The sequence below is a fragment of the Candoia aspera genome, chromosome 2, assembly GCF_035149785.1.
Source record: "Candoia aspera isolate rCanAsp1 chromosome 2, rCanAsp1.hap2, whole genome shotgun sequence".
Lineage (NCBI taxonomy): Eukaryota > Metazoa > Chordata > Lepidosauria > Squamata > Boidae > Candoia > Candoia aspera.
Window position 1 is genome coordinate 162,758,066 of NC_086154.1, and position 19,515 is coordinate 162,777,580.

The 19,515-nt window shown below is 40.3% G+C and overlaps 1 protein-coding gene and 1 long non-coding RNA gene across 2 annotated transcripts in view; both read right to left on the minus strand.

Moving 5' to 3' along the window:
• PEX5 (peroxisomal biogenesis factor 5) overlaps positions 1-19,515 on the minus strand; it is a 347,422-nt gene that overhangs the window by 168,501 nt on the left and 159,406 nt on the right. The gene's annotated exons all lie outside the window — the stretch shown is intronic.
• LOC134491111 (uncharacterized) lies at positions 631-5,992 on the minus strand. The gene is made up of 4 exons (XR_010067288.1): positions 5,355-5,992; positions 4,387-4,427; positions 3,503-3,562; positions 631-2,316 (listed from the first exon to the last, which is right to left on the minus strand). It is a non-coding gene; the product is annotated as an uncharacterized LOC134491111 (long non-coding RNA).

Genomic DNA, 19,515 nt, shown 5'->3' on the forward strand with positions numbered 1-19,515 from the left:
CCAGCAGGCCCATGATGTTTGGACAATCTACAAATGTATGTGCATCTAGGAATTAAACAGACCAAGATTTTCCACATGTACATGGGTTTATAGAATTCATCTGTCAAAATTTGCTTTGGCAAACAATGATCTACCACCCACAACCCCATTTGCTATTTGCAGTGACAAACACACAACCACCTAAGTGCTAGTCTCTGTTAACTACAAAAAGTTGCCCAGCAACTTTCCTGGCCAAGAAGCCAGTCCTCTCCTTGCCCTGTTATGTTATGCTATGTGAAGCCTGTGGTGTTGCACAAGGTGAGTCTTATAAGGCAAGTCTTTCTCACACTTGGCACACTTACACAGTTTCTCCCCAACATGGGTTTTCTGGTGCCTTATGAGGTGCGAACTCTGTATAAAGCCTTTCCCGCGCTCAAGGCATATATAAGGCTTCTCACCAGTGTGGGTTCTCTGGTGCTGTGTCAAAGTTGAACAAAATTCCTGAAACTTTTCCCACACTCTCTACATTCAAAGACCTTCTCTTCTGTGTGAGTCCTCTGGTGACTGACAAGATGCGCATGTTGACTGAAGCATTTCCCACACTCCGTACAAAGGAATGGCTTCTTTCCTGTATGGCTTCTCTTGTCCATAAAAAGGTGAGAGCTCACAGCGAAATTTTCCCCACATTTGCTACATATGTAGGGCTTCTCTCCTGTGTGAATTCACTGAGGCTTTATTAGGTCAGAACACCAGCTAAAACTCTTGCTGCATTCAGTGCATTTTTTTTTTTGCTTTTTTTATTAATTACTAATTGTTCAAGATATAATTAAGACACAGAATATAAGACCGACAGAATACAGGTCTAAAAAAGAAACAGGAAAAGCTAAACTGGTGCAGGAATAAGCAAAAAAGTATATCGGACCAGTGGCTTCTGACCTTTTCCAGCACAGGTATAAAAGTACTTAAAGGTTAATCTCTTTCTTATGGTGGACTTGTGGAAAAGCTAAAAAATTCTGGAACCAAATCTGTAGTACTATTCAAAAGATTCTTAAAGTGGACTTACAATTGAAACTGGAGCTGTTGCTCTTGGGTTTGATGGACCAACAGCTTGAAAAGCAACATGGAACTCTGCATTCAGTGCATTTATGAAGCTCCTCTGCCATAGGTAAGATCTCGGCTTGGGTATTAAGGCTTGCACTTTCTTGGGTGGCCTCTTCACTTTTAGTGTAATTAGATGGTTCTAATTCCAAAGAAGTTCCAGTTGTGGGGATGAGATCTTGGAGGATCTCAAAGCCTCCTGGTGCATCAGCTGTTTTAACCTGTGGTTGACCAAAGGAACAGCCTTGCCCATGCTGTTTCTCAGAGACTTGCCTGGATAAAATCTCTTCTTGCACATTCTCTGAATCATCCCTTTCGAGAATGTCCTGCTCATATTCACTTGGGATTGAGTAATTCCCTTGAAGAGAGAAACACCAGATAGAAAGGTTAGCCAAATAATGAGAAGTCCTTTAAGTGTCCAAAGAAAAATTTTCTTAATTTACTACAGTTAGGTTCTCCTATTTTGAAAGCACATATGCAATTAATGTATAAACAATGATAGAAAAGCTTTAAGGGAATGAAGTCAATTTAGCTCCTCCTTTGAAGTTTACTCCAGATATCACCTTGGGAAACCTAGCAACTGTTCCAGCACCCCCAAGTTGAGCATTAATATAACAGCTATATGAGAAAGATGCTGCCCTAAAGGAAGGCATACTGTTCCTTTTGAAGCATATAAAGGGAAATTCCTAGGCATAATAAGCGTTCCCAAAAGAAGAATGGTTGCAGCTCAAAATAGACTGGAATCTTCATTTTGGGACTTAATGAATAGTGGTGTATAAAAAAATAATCTTGCACCACTACATTATCTGTTTTCTCCAACATGTAAAGCTATTCTTTATTTTAAGAGGAGATGGCAAGGTTCATCTTAAAGTACAGAGCCAAGGATAGAACTGGGGTCTATCCTTTCCCTGCCTCTGCTTTTAACTCCTTCCCCAAGTAGCTTCCAGCCCACAATCTATATACCACACATTGGATTAGTAGAGAGAGGAGGAAAGATGGAAGAAAAAAAGCAATCCCGTATCTTTTGCATGTCATTTGCTCACATTGTGGCAAGTGCAATAAGGGTCATAATTTCCACTCAGCTTTCAAGCCAAGGCAAAAATTGGACTCCTTTCTGTTCAAGATCTCCTACCTTTCCTGACCAGAAAAACTAGGGGGAAAGGATGTGTTGCTGGTTCCTTGACTGAAGGTCCGCTAAGGTCTACCACCATACTGCCCTGCCATATTCTCCAAAGGAAACTGCAGCTGGCCAGACAATCCACCCCCAAAATAAGAGAAAATGGTTACAACGGGGCAGTCAATAAACTTGCCACTAAGGATGAACAGCCCCCACCATACATAAGGTAAGAACAGCAATACTGTATTAGGTGGAAATCACTTTTTTGAAAAAATGGACAAATGAACCTCCCACTTATGATCTCATAGAAGACTTCTCTTTCTGAAGTGTCTGGGAGCACAATCCCTCTTCTGGTTCCATCCACAGATGTCAGCTCAGAAATCCTACTTATAGCAAGATAGATGTGGTCATGTAGATTGCTACTGCAGCAACTTAAATTAGTTTTCAAATAACACACACAGACACACACACACAGACACACACACACAGTCTTTCCATATTAAAATAATGGTTTGTGCAACTATATAGACAAGGATGGACAATCTCTGGTCCTACAGATTTACTAAAGTACAACTTCCAGCGTCCTTCACCATTAGATATTCTGTCAATGGTTGCTACAAATCATTGTTCCACAACCTCTGGAGAACTAGATCCCCATTACTGGGATCTGGTAGATCACAATTTACTTTCTCCATTCCCTTGATTTTACTCTTCAATTGAAAACATACTGAGAATTTAGAATGTTTGAGGGAAGGGCTCAAAAATGGAAAGAAGATCTCTTAGAATTTTTTAGGCCTAGAGAAGGATACTTAAAAGATTTCATGACATACACCTGTGTAATCAACGATGGAGTTCATATATGTTCAGTTCATCCAGAGGAAAGGACCAAAACCAACGTTACCAAAACAAGTAAGCTAAACATAAGGAAGAGCTTCCTGAGAGAATGAGTTTTTTTTTTTTTACAGTGGATAGAAGTTCTTAAGAGTTTTTAACCAGAGGTAATTCGTTTAGTCACTTCCGACTCTTCGTGACTTAGGTAATAGCTACTGGAAAAAGCTCCAGTGGTGGATTTCCAGCCTCAGCAGAGGATTGGACTAAATGATTTCTGAGGTCCATCAATACAGTTGTATGATCCCCATTAGATCGCTATGTAATATACCTGGTCCCTTTGTTTGCTACATGACGTCAAGGCTGTTTTCAGTGTTTCAGCTCCAAAGGGAGTTGCTTTCAATATTCATGGATCAATTACGAACATACAAAATGAAAGGACAGAAACTAAAAATAGATTTTAGGGTAGGTTCAGCTTACCAAGCAGCATCAAAGAGCTCCCATAGAGTTTTCCTTTATTGTACCATCAGGCTTTGCCATCTGCAAAAGGAGCAGCAAAATTTTAGTCCTTTTCTAGGCATGGCACAATACATGGGCACAGCACAAGACAAGGCTTTTTAAATATTTATCTTCACATTGATCACTTGGAAAGAATGGCACTGAAATGGAGTCATTTAATTAAATACATATTTTATTTATTTCTGAGGTATCAGCCAGTTACCCTATGTAACATATCAAAATGTAACCAGAATGCTGTGCTAGTTTAATCCAAGCAGTTCCCTCAGCTATGCTAATTGTTATGACAAATCTTTTTTAACCCTTCAAATAAAAAAATATGCTAACTTACATCCTAATATCATTAGACATCCTTCCCCTGTCAAAATAGGATTATAAAAATAAAACGGGATAAAAGAGAGGAAATTGCATTGTATAAAATTATTTCCACTTTTAATTTTAAAAAGTTCTTTAATTTGTTTCTACTTTCAGTCAGTGATTTTCATTCATGGATGGAGTTGGATTTAAGTAAAGAGTAGGTGTGGTCTAGTGCAGAGTTTCTCCACCCAAAAACTTTAATATGTGTGGACTTCAACGCCCAGAATTCCTCAGCCAACACATCTTAAAGTTGCTGAGGTTGAGAAATGCTAGTCTAGTGTAAAGGTTTAGGACTAGGAGCAGGAAGGCCTAGCTTCAATTTCACTTTCGGCCTTGGAAGCTCTTTGGGTGACTGGATGTCTCTCTGCTCAACATACTCTATGGGTTGTTGTGGGGAAAATAATAGAGGGAATAAATCTAATAACATAAAAACACAATAATCTAATGAGACTGCTACTACAGCTGTGTTGGATTATCTACTGTTTTCTCACCCTTACAGTCCACAAAGATGGGCGGACAGTCCACAAAGAACCTGAAACAATCAAATAAAGACTTATTCAAACATCGGCACTTTCTTCCCACGTTCCATCTAAAACTCTGGCTAGATAGATGTTAGCATCCAGTTGCTTTTCTCCCAATCTCTCCCCACTTACTTTCTGTGGTATTTTGCTTAATGAAGAGATGCTGACATCTCACCAACTTGCACACTATTGTGTTAATGGCTGGCCTAATGCAGCTTTTGAGTTAATATGGACTTTGGAATTTTTCTTGTGGCCAGCATGGCATTTTTAATTTGTGACTAGAGCTATTTGGGAGCATCAGCTCAGCATGGCAAGTCAATTAAATTCTTGACACTGAACTCCCTGCTCTTTAAGCACACATAAAAAAACATGGGAGATTCATGTATGCATTGATACAGAGGAAATCAAATTGTTTCTGATGCCTGACCTCAGTTTGTTAATATACAACTGAATAGCAGAAACCTCTCTGTACAAGTTGCTAACTAATCTATTTCATTCTTGGCCAGCAAATTAATGTGTTCTATTTCTACCTTCCATATCATTACCATTCAATTGCTGAGTTCAAAGGCAATGAGCATGGAACACCACTCTGAATAATGTATGATGTTAGAAATGGGAGTATTTGATCACTCAGTCCTAGAACAGGTGGTAGGTAGTGAAGTTAGTAAAGAGAATTAATATTCCAGCCAGCAGGTGGAATCAGTGGCTCTGGTATTACTGAGCTGGTGAGCAACCCACACACATAAATAAAACACAACTCACCATAGTTTTTTTTTTCTCCTATTCCTTCTCACACCTCTATATTTTTGAAGTCAAATAAGTCAGCTGAAAACAACTTTTAGAAGAGGAATTTGAACTTCTACTACCAGCACAGAGAACTGCTTCTCCTGAACTGCATGGAAGTTTGGATTTTTGAACCAAGTGTGTACTTCCCTTACCTTATTATTTGTGCAAGGTTACATTAATTCCTTCCCAAAGGCAAAGAGCACCCTGAATTGCAGCCAGTCTTTCCTACAACAGAGAGGAAAAAGCTCCTCATTAAGAAATACAGCCATGTTTGTGTCATGTTCACTGTTCCAATGTTCTCATTTACACTGAAACCGAGGAGGAGCACAAACGCCTCCTCAAACAGGTGTTAAGCAAGCTTAGAGATGCTAAACTCTATGCAAAGCTTTCTAAATGTGAATTTCACAAAGCACGTCTTGACTATCTAGGCTATAGAGTATCTGACAAGGGCATTGAGATGGACCCTGAAAAAATTCAGGCAATTTTAAATTGGGAATGCCCCCGCACCCGGCAGCAACTACCAAGTTTTCTGGGGTTCAGTAACTATTATCGCCACTTTATCCAGGGGTTTGCTGAGATTGCTCTACCACTCACTGACTTGCTATGCACCAAGGGTTTGGGGGAGACACGCAAGGTGAAGAATCCTGGGGCAGTGCTGAATTGGACACCTGAATGCCAGACAGCATTTGAGAGGTTAAAAACCCTCTTCACTGCTGAGCCTATTTTACAGCACCCTGATCCTGAACGCCCCTTTGTAGTCCAAGTTGATGCTTCTGACTTCTCAACTGGGGCTATATTATTACAAAGAGATTCCGACAATCACCTAAAACCCTGTGCGTATCTGTCCAGAAAATTTTCTGAAACTGAATGCCGGTGGCATGTTTGGGAGAAGGAGGCTTTTGCTGTAAAAGCCGCTTTGGAAGCCTGGCATCACCTCCTAGAAGGCGCTAAATGCCCTTTCGAAGTGTGGACAGATCACAGAAATTTGGAAGCCCTCCGCACCCCTCGGCGTCTCAGTCCTAAGCAAATTCGCTGGGCTCAATTTTTCAGTCACTTTAACTTCCAATTAAAGTTTATCTTGGGGAAGAAAAACTTTCTGGCTGATGCTTTGTCACGTTTGCCTCAGGACTCTGACCACGTGGCTGATATAGTTGGGACTGTTCTCACTGAACCACAACTGGGTTTGGTTGCTGTCACCCGGAGCCAGACTCGTGTGCAGGCAACCCCGCCCCCAGCCCTGCCTGGGCGGCAGAAAATGCAAGTTCCTTGTCAGTTACAAAAAGACTTTCTCCAGGCACTGAAATCTGACACTTGGTTGCTAGCTAATAGAGACAATGTTTCTTTTGAAAATGGTCTGGCGTGGGTGGATCACCGCCTTTATGTGCCTGAGGCTTTGAGGGCTGATGTTTTGCAGCGTTCCCATGATGACAAACTTGCTGGACACTTTGGTTTCGTCAAGACCTTGCATTTGGTTAGGCGTCAATTTTGGTGGCTGACCTTAAGGCGTGACGTGAAAGACTATTTGCTTCCTGTCCTGCTTGTGCCATGTCAAAACGGAAAGGGGGTAAACCACAGGGGCTTCTGCAGCCAGTGGCCAGCGCATCCCGTCCCTGGGAGGAGATTTCTATGGATTTTATCGTGGACCTACCCCCTAGTCAGAAAAATACTGTCATTTGGGTTGTAAAGGATTTTTTCTCCAAACAAGCCCATTTCATTCCGTGTGCTTCCATCCTGTCAGCCACACAATTGGCCTGCCTATTTCTCGTCCACGTCTACCATCTCCACGGTTGCCCCGCCCGTTTGGTGACCAACCGCGGGACACAGTTCACTTCCCAGTTCTGGAAGCCGTTTTTAAGTTTGATTGGCACCCAACAGGCCTTGTCCACATCGTCGCATCCCCAGACTGACGGATCTACAGAGGTTTTGAACTCTACACTTGAACAATTCCTTAGAGCATACATAAATTACCATCAGGACAATTGGGTTGATTTATTACCCTTTGCTGAGGTGGCTTACAACAATGCTGTCCATCAGAGCATTGGACAGACCCCTTTCCATATAGTTTCTGGGCACGACTTTGTCCCCATTCCTGAGCTACCACAAGCCCCTCCCCAGTCTTGTTCTGCCTCTGACTGGGCTGTTCAGCTGGCTGATTCCTGGCCGGTGATTAAGCAAGCTTTGGCTGATGCCCAGGCTGCTTACAAGTTCCAAGCCGATAAACACCAGTCTGTGCAGCACGATTTCAAAATTGGGGATCAGGTTTACCTTTCTACCAAATTCATAAAGTCCCCACAACCCTCTAAAAAACTTGCTCCCAAATTCATTGGTCCTTTCCCCATTGTTGGTCTTGTTAACCCGGTTACTGTTAAGCTGGATTTGCCTCACAATTTGAAACGCTTGCACCCTGTTTTTCATTGCAGCTTGCTCAAGCCTGTCCATCAGTCTTCGCACTGGCATCCCCAACCTCCTCCTCCTGCTCCTATCATGATTGACGGGCAACAACACTTTGAAGTCAAGGAGGTTGTTGATTCCCGCAAGTTTCGGGGCACTCTCCACTATCTCATCCGCTGGAAACACTTCCCCCACCCTGAGTGGGTGCCTGCTCGCCACGTTAATGCTCCTGATTTAGTAAACCGTTTCCACTTAGCTTACCTTTTCAAGCCTTTTGCTTAGCTTTTTGGGGGAGCAGTATGTCATGTTCACTGTTCCAATGTGCACTGTACATCGTAACATTTCACATGCCATGTTACTGACCTTGTGCCAAGCTCTGTATCTATGTTCATATTACTGGAATGTGTTTGGGTTATGTGCTCGGCTCAAGGACTTTTCCACCGCAACGTCAAGAGCCGTTGGGAGCACCTGGGATTGTGAGCCTGGGAAGATTCTACAGGGGGAGGGATCTCGTTTGTACCGAGGGGTTTTTAGTTTGCATTTGGCACGCTTTTCTCATTCTCAGCTTTTTTTGAACTTGCATACTATTCTTAAATAAACCAGATTTTATTAAGCTTTTGCTTGTGAGTCTGAGAGTATTTTAGGATAGGCAACCGTTACAGTTTGTGACCTAACTAGTGCCAAACTACATTATGCAGGAGTTCTACAGATGGCTCTTATGTCCAATTGTCTGACTGAACAAGCGGAAGGACTTGGACTGTTCATTGCTACTCATGTATTAGGCTCACTATGCAGGCCAATTATGTTCTCTCAGATAACACTCATCTGAGGATAAAAATGAAGGCTGGCAAATATTGTTCTATGCCTCTTGGCTGAACAGGTAATTAATACTTATTAATATACTGCTTTACTTTTTTTGCACTGAAGACCTAACAAGGTTTTAATCAGGATGACCTGCTACTATATCACCTCTGTACTCTGGGATTCTTGGACCAGGCTCCATTGCAGGGGAAGCAGTAACAACAATAGGAGCATGGCATAAGAAAGTAATGAAAACACCATTTTACAAGGGAAATTATTTTTAAGGATATGAGAGAAATGGCTAGCCTGCATCTTTCCACAAAATTTTCCCCACAAAGTTGGGGAAATCATTATTTTTCTATTTTGGCACCTTCCTCCACCTGCAAGTCAGCATACTGTACATAACAACTGAACCCAGTACAAGGTCTGCCTGACCTCAAAATGTTACAATTGTTAAATGTTAAACTAAGTTATCCTCATTGAGTTCTCTTTGGCCGAAATACCCGGTTTATTGGACAGATTGGAACTTGTACTTAATAAAATAATTTCAGTTATCATGGTGTGAATAGATCATGGAGAAATATCTCCAATAGTCAAAAGTTAATGACTATAATAGCTTAGTTGTTTGAAATAAAGCTATGTATTTAGAACTTATTTCTCTATATGATAATCTACTCTTTCCCCATTTTAATGTTTTGTCACTGTAATATTCAACATTCTACTGTTGCTCATTTTGACAGCTTTTGCTACTGATTTTCTGAAACATGAATGAATAAATGATAAACATATTTTTGAATGACTGAACATCAAAATTAACTCTAGGAGGTGTATCTTCCTAGGAATAATTTTTATAAAAGCATCTTTAAGAAAACGTATTTTTGTATGAATGAACATATGGGTTAAGATAGCTAATCCTGACCTTTTAACTCTAGAGAGAGAAATGACTCATGTCAACCTGTTAAGTTTCAAGCCAACATTGCCAAATAAAGTAGGGGCCTCCACTATGTTTATTTTCTAAGAAACAAGAAAAATCAGTCTTGTTCTTTCTTCTTATCAATAAAGATTATGGCAGGCTATGGGGATTTGCTTTGCAGAATATTAATCTACATACCTTAAAAATTAACTAAAAGAGTTTAGAGTATCTTAGTTAATTAAATGAGTACTAAAAAACTAAAATCTGATGGCGTACAGAGCTAATCAGGTGCCACAGGAAGTGTCCACTACCATGTCTAGGTAAGGTTATATAAATCTAAAATTCTGTACTAACCTTCAATAATGTTTACCTTTTGCTTCAATATTCTAATCTCTAAAGGAGTGCAATTTGCCTCTTTTTTCAACTATATTGCTGTTGTTTAGTACAATAATAGAAAAGAACACAATACAATATTAAACAAAAGGACATTAAACCAAAAGAAACAACACTGATATATGATTATAAAGACATGCAAAAGAGGACATATAAAACCAAAGAGGAGTATACACTAAAAAACATCTCTACACACTATAGCTGGAAGCAAGGTAAATTGGGTAACACAGATCTTCCATCTGCACACAATACGAAATGTCTGCACAAATGTTTTTCATTATTTTTCCATACAAAGTCACTTTACATATATGATCAGTCTACCTTGTCAGGGAACAACTGAAGAAATCTCTACCACGCACACATCACAAACTTTATAACCATAAAAGGCATTTTTGCATATAATTTGATGTAGTCTTGATATATTGACAATAAGAACAACCAACCACACAATTTTTCAGTTTGATCTGTTATATTAGCAATATATTTAGAGGACTATCTCCAAAGAACAAATACTACCAGGAATGAAACCAACAGTTTCCTACAACACTTTGACAAAGTTGTACCATTCATAAAATACAATTTTGCCAAGTTTACAAACAACAAACAAGCACATTTCATTTGTGTTACTGATCTGAGAGAATGGACGATCGTGGGTAACATCAGTTTCTGTGCCACTGGATGTTAGTAAAGACTGGTGTTTAAATCCATCTCTCAAGATAATTTCATGCCAGATGGAGACCATAAAGATCATTTAAGAATCTGCTGCACATGAAAAAAACTTGACCCTTAATAATATTGTCATCAGTTCTCAAAAACAGTGACTAATCTGGTAGCTTCCTTGTTATTCACTGAATGTAAGGTAAAGGACAAGGTCTATTTTGTAGCCAATGAAAATGCTTGTTTTGGAAAAATGTTCTGAAAGCATCAAAGAATCATTTACAAGTGCCCACCTCCTTCCAACTACAATTGTAATCGAAATTATTCAACCCCCGTTGCAGATCAGGTTGATTGTCAAAACGGACAGACTTTCAGCTGTTTGCAATGAACAAATCAAACAAAAGCAATCGAAATAGCTCAACACAACGAATGCTTCAAGTGGTGTCCCCAAATTCAACTGAAAATGAACTTATAATGACTTCTCCAGTCTCAAAATTATTCAACCCTCTGAATAGAATCTGTCACAACAGCACACATACAGTATGCAAAAGAGGTGTTGTCTCAAGCACACCTGATGCAACTAATCAAGGGCTTCATTAGTTGCACCAGGTGTGCTTGAACTGGAACACATGAAATACCTGAAATGGCTAGGGGTTTGTTGAGTGTCTCGTTTGACTGCATCTTAGAAACGCAGTATGGCTAAGTCAAAAGAATGGTCCAAAAAGGTAAGAGAAGAGATAATCGCCCTTCACAAACAAGGAACAGGATACAAAAAGATAGCAAAGGCACTGAATGTTCCTAGAGACACAGTTGGAAGCATAGTTCGCAAGTTCAAAGTTAAAGGAACAGTGGTAACACTACCTGGACGGGGCAGAAAAAGGAAGCTGTCAATGGCTGCAACCAGATTTCTGAGAAGGCAGGTGGAGGGAAACCCTTGAGTGACTGCAAAAGACCTGCAGCAAGACTTGGTGGCAACAGGCACTGAGGTTTCAGTGTGCACAGTAAGGCACGTACTAAACACAGAGGGTTTCCAAGACGTACACCACTACTGACCCAAAAGCACAATAAAAGTCAGCTCCAATATGTTCAAAATCATATAAATAAACCACAGAAGTTTGGGGATTCTGTTCTGTGATGAAACAAAACTGGAACTTTTCAGCCTGATGGATCAGCGGTATGTCTGGAGGAAGAATGAAGCATATGTTGAAAATAACACTCTGCTTACAGTTAAGCATGGTGGTGGCTTGGTGCCGCTCTGGGGCTGCTTTGCATCCTCTGGCACTGGAAACCTGCAGCATGTGGATGGCAAGATGGATTAACTGAAGTATCAGGAAATCCTAGGAGAAAACATCATGCCATCTGTAAGGAAGCTGCAGCTTGGGCATCATTGGACCTTCCAACAGGACAATGATCCCAAGCATACCTCAAATTCCACTAAGAGTTGGATGCAGAAGTCCTGGAAGATTCTACAGTGGCCATCACAGTCACCTGACTTGAACCCCATAGAAAATCTCTGGTGGGATTTGAAGAAGGCAGTTGCAGCATGCAAGAATATTACTGAACTGGAGGCCATTGCTCTTGAGGAATGGGCTAAGATTCCTCAGGAACGCTGCCAGAAGCTGGTGTCTGCATCTCATTTGCAGCAGGTCATAACAGCAAAAGGGTGCTCTACTAAGTACTGAAGATGCTTGCCATGAAGGGGTTGAATAATTTTGAGACTGGAGAAGTCATTATAAGTTGCATTTTCAGTTGACTTTGGGGACACCACCTGAAGAATTTGTTGTGTTGAGCTATTTCAATTGCTTTTGTTTGATTTGTTCATTGCAAACAGCTGAAAGTCTGAACATTTTGACAATCAACCTGATTTGCAATGGGGGTTGAATACTTTTGATTACAACTGTAGATGATTAAGAATACTATAAAAATAGGAGAAATGGAAATAAAATGGAGAGGAGACAAACTAAGGAGGGCTACAGCTTTAGATTAGGTTTTAAAACTTTACATTAGCCTCACATAAGAAATTCTGAGTCAAACTCAGTAATATTCTGGAGAGTAGAAGAAATGGCATTGATTAGTGAGAAAGATTTGGGGATTCCATGGAGACCAAGAGCAAAGCTATCCTCTCAAATCACAGGTATTAGCTGTTTAATACAGAGAAGATGCAAGGAATATAGTTGTCACAGAATGTGCTTAAACAAGGAAGTATTACTTCTAAAAACTATATATTTTTCAGAGTTCCAGTACCAAGCATAGATATAGGGGGAAGTTCTCCATACAGACTTTCATTTGAGAAGATAACTTTCCCCTGATTCACTACTCAAGAGCTTCCTATCTTAATACTGGGGGATTCAAATGGTTTATCTTTTTTATCTCTATAATCTGTTGCTTTTAAATGATAGTTCCTTAGATAAATCCCTGCTTATAGCAGTCTGTTTAACTTCTGATCAGTTATGTCCTTCTTGACACCTTAAAATTGTCCAAGAATTAAGAGGTCGAGTTCTGAGAGAATACAATTAGCAGTATATAGAATCCATTAGTAGGTGGTAAGTTTTACTGATCATAAGGAGACATATAAATATGTCTACTATAAAGATTCCAGAAAACAATCTTTACTGGGTTTAGGAATGATTAAGTTAATACACATCTAAATTTCTGGCATATTAAACCATGCTAACCTATTACTGAAAAGTGATTTCAGGTATACAACACTACTGTAAAATACTTTTGTCAAATTCTCCTGGAAGTCCAACAGCGCGTGGGGATTTGCTTCATTTGAGGACCATTAATCTAGGACATTAAAGTGGGGCATCAAGTTGTTCATTTTTAAAAAATTTTAATACCACCTTTTTTTTCATATACAACTCAAGGCAGGGAACATACCTAATACCCCTTCCTCCTCCTCCTATTTTCCCCACAACAACAACCCTGTGAGGTGAGTTGGGCTGAGAGAGAGGGACTGGCCCAAGGTCACCCAGCCGGCTTTCATGCCTAAGGCGGGACTAGAACTCACAGACTCCTGGTTTCTAGCCCATTGCCTTAGCCACTAGACCAAACTGGCTCTAAATAAATAAATAAATTTTAAGTAAATACAAATAAATAAATAAATTTTACTTATTTAGTAGTTTTCTAAAGCCTCCCACTCACCAAACAACTCTGGGCAACTTACAGGGTTAGAAACAATAAACAGTAAGAACCAAACAATACATTAAAAGGTAACCATGCTGAGGGAAATCCAGGTGAAGAGGTCAAAAATTCTTCTGTTTTAGTATTGTTTTAACAAACCATGAAACAATACACTGATTTTCAGTGGGTGTGTACAGTATGACCTAGAATTAGATTTTATGCATTTTTCCCTTTTCCCAGGCACTGGACAGAAGTTTAAAATGTGGTATATGACTTCGCGGGTTGGATTGCAGCCCTGCTGTAAAAAGCATTCTTCTACATGGAAAATCAATACAAATATTATCCCAAAGTATAATGCAAATACTTATCAAGAGTTTTCAGTAAAGAAAAAATTAGAGCTTCTACATTCAGGTTCATAGCCTTCCAAATATAATACAGATCAGCTCTGTACATGAGTGAACATTAACACTGCCATTTTGGCTGAGCACAGCACACTGAATTTTTGTTTCCCTTTGAGGCAAAAACCCAAGGTTTGTGGACAAGGGTTGTTGTTATTAATTATTCATTTAATGTACAGAATGGGTTTCTACTTTAATGTCACTTAGGAGCACAAAAAGAAGTGAGATTGAGTTCTTGGTTATCTACTTTATCTTAATGAAGATACAACTGCTTACAGAGGATCCACTAGTACAAAATTTATTTCCCATGCTTGTGTGAGTTAGAAAAAAAGCTGGAATTCTGACTCAGTAGGTTAATTGAAGGAACAGAATGTATGTGTCTGGATTATTTTCACAGTACTAGATATTCTGAGAACCCTTCCAGTCAAAATATTGATGAACATGAGCTTACATTTGTCCAATACTTACAAAAATGCAATAATAATAAGAAACATGTGTTCCAGAATAAAAATATGGGAACTGTTAAGGAGGGTAATGGTTTGCTCATCTCTTTCAACAAGAAAATCTTGGGGTTTCAGCACCCAGGCTTTTTTTTTTTTTTTTTAATGTCGAGAAGATCCTGAGGCAACATTGGGAAAAAATTAGGCAAATTACAGGGCTGGCAAGAGAGTTTGGGGGAGGAGTGCCTGTAAGTTTCACTGGATAACAGGAAAAAAAAAGTTAGTATTTTGCCACCTTTCAACCTTTCCTTCCTTTCTTTTCAGACTGGTGTTATGCCAGACCTGGATAAGTGAATATTGTTTTTGTTATCTTCATCCAAGATTTCTGTAATATGGAATCAAGAGGTGGGAACAAAGGTTTATAGTTTGCATGCTGCTAAAATATTTGAAAGGAAGATTCCCAACTCTGAGCTGTTCCATGGAGTTCAGGTGACACCTTTTGGTATTTAATGAGCCCTGAACTTGCTCTTTTCTTGGGTAAACTGCAAAGATATATACAGTATATTTATTTGTTTATTTTGCAAATTTATATGGCCACCCACCTTAATCAAAAACTCTGGGTAGTTAATAGAAACATACTTATAAAAACAATAGAAAAGGCAATAAAAGACCCTACATAAAAGTAATCAACTTCTCAATCAGCACAGTAGAAAAAAGTAACCCAGGCTCCACTAACATCCTGGCCCTCAGTTCTGAGGGAAGAGCTGAAAGGCTAAGAGCAGCGTTTCTCAACCTTGGCAACTTGAAGATTGTGGACTTCAACTCACAGAATTCCCCAGCCAGCCTGCTGAACAAACTATGGAGGCTCTTTCATTTTGTTTGGCTCTCATTCCTTAAATAATGTTGTATTTAAAAACATGTTGTGTTTTTCTTAAAATCTTAATATTTCTGATGTTCAATTATCTGTGAAATAAGGATAAATCTTCCACTATTCATAGAGAAATTGCTGCAATTCTTTATTGTATGCCATGATTTACACTCTGCTTATTGCCACTTTTATATACTATTTTGATTTTAATGATGACCTGCAGTTTTTAAAACAACGTAAGATATTCAGTTATGTGAAACTGAATGACATACTGAAAATCTTAATCTAACCAATTCAGTCTTATTTAATTCTATGCTTGTAAATTACCTTTTTATACTTTGTATTTTATTTGTCCTATTTTTTTCTTTTCTTGTTTTTAACTTTTCTCAGAAATGTTTAACTAAAAAGTATTTCTTCCAGAATCTCAAAAACAACAACCCCAAAGTATGCCAATGTGAACAGCCACTTTTCAATTTAATCTATTAAGAAAATGACCTATTAATTTTTAGTCCCTCTTGATACTGTCATCTGTCCATCCTGAAACACAATTTATAAGGAAAAAGTATGGCTGGATGCAATGTGAATCAAACTAATTGGTTTTGAAGCCATTACTCTTATTTTTTTCTTCATGCCAAGATGGTGATGTGACATCAACACTCACCTATGAAAGAGCTTATTTTTCATATATTTACATAATGATCACAAGTGATACACTCCTCTGGCTACACTGTTTATATTTTTCTCTTCTGCACACCATCACTTCAGCAAAGGATCGTTACCTTGTCGTGGTGCTGGAGCTTGAGCACCTCAATGATGCCATGAGCTAAACCGTGAAGGGCCACCCAAGACGGGAAGGTCATGACAGAGAGGTCAGACTAAATGCGATCCCTGGGGAAGGTAATGGCAACCCACCCCAGTATTCTTGCCATGAAAACTCAATGGATCAGTACAACCAGAGATATGTTGGTATACCATCGGAAGATGAGACCCCCAGGTCGGAAGGTGGTCAAAATGCTACTGGGGAGGAACAGAGGATGAGCTCAACTAGCCCCAGACGTGATGACGCAGCTAGCTCAAAGCCAAAAGGACGGCTAGCGGCCGACGGTGCTGGTGGTGAACGGCGAATCCGATGTTCTAAGGATCAACACACCATTGGAACCTGGAATGTAAGATCTATGAGCCAGGGCAAATTGGATGTGGTTATTGGTGAGATGTCAAGATTAAAGATAGACATTCCGGGCGTCAGTGAACTGAAATGGACTGGAATGGGCCACTTCACATCAAATGACCACCAGATCTACTACTGTGGACAAGAGGACCACAGAAGAAATGGAGTAGCCTTCATAATTAATAGTAAAGTGGCTAAAGCAGTGCTTGGATACAACCCAAAAAAACGACAGAATGATCTCAATTCGAATTCAGGGCAAGCCATCTAACATCACAGTGATCCAAATATACGCCCCAACCACAAATGCTGAAGAAGCTGAAGTAGAGCAGTTCTATGAGGATCTGCAGCACCTACTGGACAACACACCTAAAAGAGATGTTATTTTCATCACAGGAGACTGGAATGCTAAGGTGGGCAGTCAAATGACACCTCGAATTACAGGTAAGTATGGCCTGGGAGAACAAAATGAAGCAGGACATAGGCTGATAGAATTTTGCCAAGACAACTCACTCTGCATAACAAACACTCTCTTCCAACAACCTAAAAGACGGCTTTATACATGGACTTCACCAGATGGACAACACCGAAATCAGATTGATTACATCCTTTGCAGCCAAAGATGGCGGACATCTGTACAGTCGGTAAAAACAAGGCCTGGAGCTGACTGTAGTGCAGATCACGAACTTCTTCTTGCACAATTTAGGATCAGACTAAAGAGATTAGGGAAAACCCACAGATCAGCTAGATATGAGCTCACTAATATTCCTAAGGAATATGCAGTGGAGGTGAAGAATAGATTTAAGGGACTGGACTTAGTAGATAGCATCCCGGAAGAACTCTGGACAGACGTTGGCAGCATTGTTCAGGAGGCGGCAACAAAATACATCCCAAAGAAAGAGAAAACCAAGAAGGCAAAGTGGCTGTCTGCTGAGACACTAGAATTAGCCCAAGAAAGAAGGAAAGCAAAAGGCAACAGTGATAGGGGGAGATATGCCCAATTAAATGCAAAATTCCAGAGGTTAGCCAGAAGAGATAAGGAATTATTTTTAAACAAGCAATACGCGGAGGTGGAAGAAGACAATAGAATAGGAAGGACAAGAGACCTCTTCCAGAAAATTAGAAACATTGGAGGTAAATTCCAGGCAAAAATGGGTATGATCAAAAACAAAGATGGCAAGGACCTAACAGAAGAAGAAGAGATCAAGAAAAGGTGACAAGAATATACAGAAGACCTGTATAGTAAGGATAACAATATCGGGGATAGCTTTGACAGTGTGGTCGGTGAGCTAGAGCCAGACATCCTGAAGAGTGAGGTTGAGTGGGCCTTAAGAAGCATTGCTAATAACAAGGCAACAGGAGACGACGGCATCCCAGCTGAACTGTTCAAAATCTTGCAAGATGATGCTGTCAAGGTAATGCATGCTATATGCCAGCAAATTTGGAAAACACAAGAATGGCCATCAGATTGGAAAAAATCAACTTATATCCCCATACCAAAAAAGGGGAACACTAAAGAATGTTCAAACTATCGAACAGTGGCACTCATTTCACATGCCAGTAAGGTAATGCTCAAGATCCTGCAAGGTAGACTTCAGCAGTTCATGGAGCGAGAATTGCCAGATGTACAAGCTGGGTTTAGAAAAGGCAGAGGAACTAGAGACCAAATTGCCAATATCCGCTGGATAATGGAAAAAGCCAGGGAGTTTCAGAAAAACATCTCTTTCTGTTTTATTGACTATTCTAAAGCCTTTGCTTCAGCAAAGGATCGTTACCTTGTCGTGGTGCTGGAGCTTGAGCACCTCAATGATGCCATGAGCTAAACCGTGAAGGGCCACCCAAGACGGGAAGGTCATGACAGAGAGGTCAGACTAAATGCGATCCCTGGGGAAGGTAATGGCAACCCACCCCAGTATTCTTGCCGTGAAAACTAAATGGATCAGTACAACCAGAGATATGTCGGTATACCATCGGAAGGTGAGACCCCCAGGTCGGAAGATGGTCAAAATGCTACTGGGGAGGAACAGAGGATGAGCTCAACTAGCCCCAGACGTGATGACGCAGCTAGCTCAAAGCCGAAAGGACGGCTAGCGGCCGACGGTGCTGGTGGTGAACGGCGAATCCGATGTTCTAAGGATCAACACACCATTGGAACCTGGAATGTAAGATCTATGAGCCAGGGCAAATTGGATGTGGTTATTGGTGAGATGTCAAGATTAAAGATAGACATTCTGGGCGTCAGTGAACTGAAATGGACTGGAATGGGCCACTTCACATCAAATGACCACCAGATCTACTACTGTGGACAAGAGGACCACAGAAGAAATGGAGTAGCCTTCATAATTAATAGTAAAGTGGCTAAAGCAGTGCTTGGATACAACCCAAAAAACGACAGAATGATCTCAATTCGAATTCAGGGCAAGCCATCTAACATCACAGTGATCCAAATATACGCCCCAACCACAAATGCTGAAGAAGCTGAAGTAGAGCAGTTCTATGAGGATCTGCAGCACCTACTGGACAACACGCCTAAAAGAGATGTTATTTTCATCACAGGAGACTGGAATGCTAAGGTGGGCAGTCAAATGACACCTCGAATTACAGGTAAGTATGGCCTGGGAGAACAAAATGAAGCAGGACATAGGCTGATAGAATTTTGCCAAGACAATTCACTCTGCATAACAAACACTCTCTTCCAACAACCTAAGAGACGGCTTTATACATGGACTTCACCAGATGGACAACACCGAAATCAGATTGATTACATCCTTTGCAGCCAAAGGTGGCGGACATCTGTACAGTCGGTAAAAACAAGGCCTGGAGCTGACTGTAGTTCAGATCATGAACTTCTTCTTGCACAATTTAGGATCAGACTAAAGAGATTAGGGAAGACCCACAGATCAGCTAGATATGAGCTCACTAATATTCCTAAGGAATATGCAGTGGAGGTGAAGAATAGATTTAAGGGACTGGACTTAGTAGATAGGGTCCCGGAAGAACTCTGGACAGAAGTTGGCAGCATTGTTCAGGAGGCAGCAACAAAATACATCCCAAAGAAAGAGAAAACCAAGAAGGCAAAATGGCTGTCTGCTGAGACACTAGAAGTAGCCCAAGAAAGAAGGAAAGCAAAAGGCAACAGTGATAGGGGGAGATATGCCCAATTA